The sequence below is a fragment of the Colobus angolensis genome, unplaced genomic scaffold, assembly GCF_000951035.1.
Source record: "Colobus angolensis palliatus isolate OR3802 unplaced genomic scaffold, Cang.pa_1.0 Scaffold209, whole genome shotgun sequence".
Classification (NCBI taxonomy): Eukaryota; Metazoa; Chordata; class Mammalia; order Primates; family Cercopithecidae; genus Colobus; species Colobus angolensis.
This window is the reverse complement of record NW_012115255.1, coordinates 1,017,245-1,023,671: the sequence shown is the minus strand read 5'-3', so window position 1 is coordinate 1,023,671 and position 6,427 is coordinate 1,017,245. Positions and strand designations below refer to the sequence as shown.

Sequence of the window (6,427 nt, the reverse complement as noted above, 5' to 3'; positions counted from 1 at the left end):
CGCCTGTAGTCCCAGCTACTCCGGAGGCTGAGGCAGGAGAATGGTGTAAACCCGGGAGGCGGAGCTTGCAGGGAGCTGAAATCGCGCCACTGCACTCCAGCCACTACAGAGTGAGACTCCGCCTCAAAAAAAAAAAAAAAAAATTTTCCTTTTGATTATTTATTACCTATCCCCTATTTTTTTTTCAGTTAAAAAAGCACCACCTAGAACAATGTCTTAATGATGACACCATGATTAGTATTAGAATTTAGCTACAGAGTGAGGTTAATAATGAATTAAGAGTCACGAGTATATAATATAAAGCATGGCGAAGGTATCTATGTATATTTTATGAGCCATCCAAAGTAAAAAATAAATTAGGGTCAACTCACAGATGCAGAAATGTTATTTTTATTCTCTGTTTTATTCAGGAAATCTAAATGTTTAAAGCTGGGTTTTTTTGTTTTTTGTTTTTTTTAAATTTCGAGGTCAACTCCAACAGAATCGATCTGTTCCTCAGCAGACCCAGGGTAGAGTACAGGTGTTGAACAGATTCGGGGATCTGCTAGTCGCAATTCAGTAGATATTTTCTTGTTAGTTAGTAATTAAAACATTTTATAGTTATAAAGGTTTTAATGTACTTTTTGAGCTTTATTACTATATATTCCTTCAGGAATCTCTGAGAACTCTCTACTTTGTTTTTTCCCGTCTATTTAGTGTTACGTTAGGAGTTTTAATTCCTTCTACCTTGATATTTATTTTAAAAATTCCCTATATATTTGTAGATATATATTTGGTGCATTTTAAAATGCTTGATACATTAACATTTTAAAATATCAAAAATATTTTAGAATATACGTTTTTTAAAATGTAAAAAGTAACAGTATAAAAATTGAGGTACATAAATTTAAAAAAATCATCCTTACAACTCTTAGTACCAATGATTTCTCTGTATCATTGTGAAGTTGATTAACCTGGATGTATGACAACGATCAATAGTGTTAATGTTAGTTTATAACTAGGCTTACACGTGTCATCTTATTGGATGATTAATTAACCACATGAAACAGCCAGTGTTACGGAAAGGGATGTTTGAGGTTTAAAGCCTTGCCTGGGTCCTGCTGGGGGTGAGGTGGGTCTGGGCCTACCCAGGACTGCTGATAAGGGAACACAGCAGACTTGGTGACTTTTAGTCAAGAACTCATGGAATTTCAATGCGTCTCCCCAAACCATTCCTTCTTTTCTCTCTCCCGGAGAGAAATAGAATTGTTAGGTCTATGTGTTGTGTCTTGTGAAGGTTTATTGATTGCAAGGCCCCAGACTTTGCACAACAGGCAGATGAGAGTTCCTGTGTGGAGATGCCCTGAGCTGCGTTGAAAACACTTGATCCTTTGTGTCCGGGCTTTTCCCCTCAGCACTGTGGATGCTCCGGCCCAGAGGAGCCTTTGTGGGAGGCCGTCCTCAGTGCCTGTGATGCTGAGAATCACCCCTGCCTCCCACCCTCTGGTGTGGCCCCCCGGAGCCCTTGTGGGGAGCCTTTGTTTTTTCCTGTCTTTGTTTTTTTCTCCCGGGAGGAGGCTATCCTTGGTCCCTGCGGTGCTGAGTGTCACCCCTGCCTCCCACCCTCTGGTGTGGCTCCCCAGAGCCTCTGTGGGGAGCCTTTGTGAGGAGGAGACTGTTCTCGGTGCCTGCGGTGCTCAGCGTCAGACCTCTGCCTCCCACCATGCCATCAGCATTCCTCCTTCCAGCAGAATCGCCCCTACTTGAGAACCGCTGCTTTAGGTAGTGGCGTGAGACGTGCAGGTTTGCATTTCTTCATTAGGAGTTTTAAATTTCTGAAACTCTAGTTGTGGTGACTGTGAAACGTACCTGAATGCGGACCTTCGAGTAGACAAGCTTCTGGAACTGTCATGGCACACACATTTCAAGCTGCCCAGGTGTAAATCTGCATACAATTTTATTTCTCAGAGATCTTGGCCTTTTTGAGGCACGGATCATGCCATCTTTGCATAGCTGCTTATGCCTCTAAGTGCTTCTGTGTGCTGGAGGCTGCTGTCCTGTCCCTGCTTCCTAGGATGCAGGGCTGTGGAATTTCTGCTGTGTTCCATGAAGGGTTAAAGCGTTCCAGGGAGGGAAATTCTGAGATTTTCCTTTTTAAAGACACTTTTAGTCAGGGAAGTGCTTTCCAGCCAAGTCCGTCTGTTCTCTCCTGGGATGGACAGGGCCGCTACCGTCCGTGTTCCCGAGCCTCGAAAGCCGTTATGAAGTTCCAGCCTGGTCTTTACTTTCCCAAGCCTGTTTCAGCTGATTTCAGCCGATCTCAGCCTTCCCTTGTAGATCTTTCTATTCACTTAGTTGGCGTCCTTGCTTTCTTGTACCATCTCCCAGTTTTCCACAGTTTATTTACACTGGGCATAGAATTACAACAGAAACTCCCCCATGCTGGGGGAGGGCTGCCCCAGGGGTCTCCCCCTCTGCAGACCACGCTGCCCACTGGAGAGTGGTATCACTGGGTCACGGTCACCATCTGCCCCAGCAGGGGCCAGAGTGTTTAGAGTCTTTCCTGGACATAGACACCCTTTTGTCTGATGTTCAGATAAAACCAATCACCATATTCAGTGAATCAAAGAGGTCAGAGCTGGGATCCATTAGTGCACATCCACCTCTCCCGAGAGTGCGAGAGTGTTCACGCCTCTTCCACGCGGGGCTAGGCTGCTGCTGAGCGTGGTTCTGCTGGCTGTGGGTGTGGCCTCTTTCCTCAACTGCAGCCATCGCAGGCCTGCCACACTTTTGATTCTTCTAGAAGAAAAAAGGCAACACAAGAGAAACAAGATAAGTTAGATTGGAAACCTTTAAAAATTATTTCCTCAAACATTGTATATATTTTTTGCCCATACCTAATTTGATAGCATTTTGAAAAAGATTAAAATGAAAAGAAAATTCCCCTGTATCAAGTCTTTGAAAGGCATCCAACTTGGTTTTCATACAATTATTCTCTGTTTGGAGTCAGAGTTTACTGGTTTCAGTAATGTGTAACAAATGCACCGGCGTGAACAGGTTTAGGAGCAAACAGCTGCTTCATGGTTAGAGTTCAGCTGGCGGGGCCCAGCTGTGGGGGTGCAGCATGCGCCTGCCTGTGCGCTAACAGGGCTGGTCACCTTGAGCATCCGGGAGTGTCTAGGTGAGTGAGGTCTGGGCAAGGCAGCATCCACGCACCTGCGTAGTTCTCACTTCGTCAACGTTATCCGGCAATGCCACAAATTATCAAGTAAGTGTTCTCCAAGTGCGTACTCACTCAGTGTTTGGAAGGTGCACAGGTACCTCATACAGCACCTTCAGGAGGAGCTAGGAGCCCAGGAATGAGAGCAGGTGTGAGGCCTGTACTCTCTTTGCATAGATAAAATATGCATGTGCATATCTGAGGCCAGAAAGTTAGATTGAGGCCAGAATGTGGAAGTCCTTACCTGTCGGATACTAGGGAGCCACTGAGGGTTTCGGAGAGAATCGTGTCTCTGATGTGCGGCGTGCCGTGGAGCCGGGGGAGACAGGGCAGGCTCATGCAGGGCACTCGCCCTGGCGAGAGGAGGAGAGAAGGCAGCCAGTGAGCTGAGGGATTCGGTGCCTGGGTCAGGAGGGGAAGAGGGAGTGCAGGAAGGCGGATGAAGCTGCGAGTCTGCACCCCGTGGTTGGCGTTGTGCTTTGCCGGAAATCAGGAGGAGAAGCAAGTGTGGACCTGACTCAGAGATACTTAGAGACACTACTGCAAGCTGCGAGTTTGGAAATACAGAAGGAGGCTTGGGGAAAATCTGGAGCAGGGTGCATTTGGGAGCCTCTTAGGTAGAAGTGCAGGTCAAGTAGCCAGAGTGTGAGGCGTACATGTCTGGAGAGAGGAGGCCAAAAAAAGCCCGCATTTGGAAATGGAGGAAGGGTTGGAAGACCCAGAAAAGGTCCTGCTTAGAGTCCAGAGAAGAGCTGGATGGTGCAGTTCACTAACGCCCAGAGCCGAGAGTTTCCAGGAGAAAGTCCCAAGTGTTGCTGAAAACCAGGGGGCAGGACTCCAGTTGGAGCCTGCGAGGGGAGCCTGGGTGCCCTGATCCCTGAGAGCAGCCGGAGCCTGGGGGTCTCGGCGGAAGTGGGTGGGAAGTGCAGGGAGCAGGTGGAGATGGTCCTTCAAGGCCTGGTGCTTCACACGGGCAGCCAGCCGTGGACCGAGACACAGCTGGAGAGGAGCCTGAACCCAGAGCCTCTCCAGGTGGAGGAGGGAGCCAGGAAGGGCAAAGGTACCCAGAAGAAAAGGGGCAGGCATGGAGCCAGGTCCCCAGGGCTGCAGTCTTCTTTCTCTGTTCATGGACTGGTTGTTGGTTATTTTGAGTTCTCAAAGTCATCCACTCGATGTGGTCCAGAGAAAGTTCCCAGGGGTCTCAAGCTCGGAGCAGGCCTTGTGCTTTTCCGAACACTGTGTGTTGCCTCAGGGTTACCGTCAATGGCTAATTCTAGCGTGTCTTTTGTTGAAGTCTGCAGAAGAGCCTCAACCAGCACCAGCTTTTGAAGAACTTATAAAACTTGTGTTCTTCTGATTCTGGGATTTTTGCCTGAAATGCCTCGTATATTTTTGGCTAGGTGTTTTTAGCACTTGTGTTACAGCATTTGGAGCTCTGTATTTTTGTGATGTGCTAGCTGTGAGGATGGTTAAAATTAGATTCCTAGAAATCAGGTTATAGGAGCTCTCGACCACGCTTCCTGGGTTATGTTTTGACACCTCATAGTGGATCCTGTTGTGGTGGCTATTCTTAGTATTTGTGGAACACCTGACCCGTGATGCTAGGAGAATGTTACTTGTTTTCTTTGTAAGTCTAATGACCTTGTAGAGTCTTTATACCCGTCTTTTATAAATCAGCTTTAATATACTTGAAAGTGTCCTCATTGTGCCCTTGAAAAGCAGGTGCACATTTTAAAAGTCATCCTTTTAAAATCCTTTTCTCCAGCCTGTGCCCTTTGTCTGTTTTGTTTCCTTCACTGCAACATCATGAAACAGGGACAAGGACTAGAATCTCTGTTTCATACACAGAGCTGAACTGTGCTGAGCGACCTGCTTTGCCAACGTCTGTTTCTGTCGTGAGAGGGAACCCAGGCCTCTTGACTTTTCCTTTTGTACATTTTCAAAAAGAATATTTTTTTTCCTGTCTCGGGTCCATTCCACTGTGGGATTCTCTCCTAAGGCTGTTTCTTTGCCTTCCATTTTGACAACTATCATGTAGTTTCCAAGACGATATAAGGGTCATGAAAAAGCCTGGGAAAGAGAAAGCAGGAAGGGAAGGAATTATCTCATGATTTTAGTCAGAAGGAAATCACTCAGACAGAAACTCTATTACAAGTGGGTCAGATCCCAGGAAGTGGGATTGAATAAGTGGCATCGTATCACACAACTCTGTTTTACATTCTTGCTGTTGCCAGGGGTAACGAAAAAAACGAGTATATTCATTCCGAGGTCAAATATATCTTTGCTGACCCTGACTATAATTAGAATTCGTTCAGTTCAAGTTTGAGAATGCCTTTACAGAAGAGGGTCTTCGTGCACGTGTGCCTATTTCTATTTGTATGTTCACATGTATTGGAGTATAAATGTGTGTGTGCTGTGTGTGAGACCTCATTCTTTGAAATCAAGAAATGTGCAGTAGAGCTTATTAATTACAAGAAGGTACATTTGGGGGATAAACCACTTTGTTTAGAATTGAATAATGGGGTCTTTGGGGATGTATATATATGTATGTGTGTTTGCATTTATGTGTATGAAAGTGTGTATTGCATGTATGTGTGTTGTGCATGTGTGCCTTTGTGTGTAATGTACACATGCATGCATGTGTATATGTGTGCATGTGTATTTGTGTTGCATGTATGTGTGTGCATGTGTTACATGTTTAGGCACGAGAGTGCACATATGTGCAAGTATGCATGCATGGTTGCTTGTGTGTGTATAGTTACACATGTATATTTGTGCATGTTATGTCTATGCATTTACCTATGTATGTGTGTGTCAGAATGTATATGTATATGCTTGTGTGTATAGTTACACATGTATATTTGTGCATGTTATGTCTATGCATTTACCTATGTATGTGTGTGTCAGAATGTATATGTATATGCATGTGTGTTTGAGTGTTGTATCTTTGTGCGTGTGTGAGTGTTGTGTGTATGTGCATGCATGTGTTATGTGTTGGTATTATGTGATTATGTGAATGTGTGTGCCTGTGTGAACGTATGTATTGCATGTAGGTGTGTGTGTGCCTGTGTATGTGTGTGATATGTGTCTGTGCATGCATGTGTTATGTGTTGGTATTATGTAGTTACGTGAATGTGTGTGCGTGTGTGAATGTATTGCATGTAGGTGTGCGTGTGCATGTGTATGTGTGTGTGATATGTGTATGTGCATGCATGTGTTATGTGTTGG

At 45.2% G+C, this 6,427-nt stretch overlaps 1 pseudogene; it reads right to left on the bottom strand.

Annotated features, from left to right (window-relative positions):
• Positions 1-6,427, bottom strand: part of LOC105512049 — a 16,664-nt pseudogene that overhangs the window by 2,703 nt on the left and 7,534 nt on the right.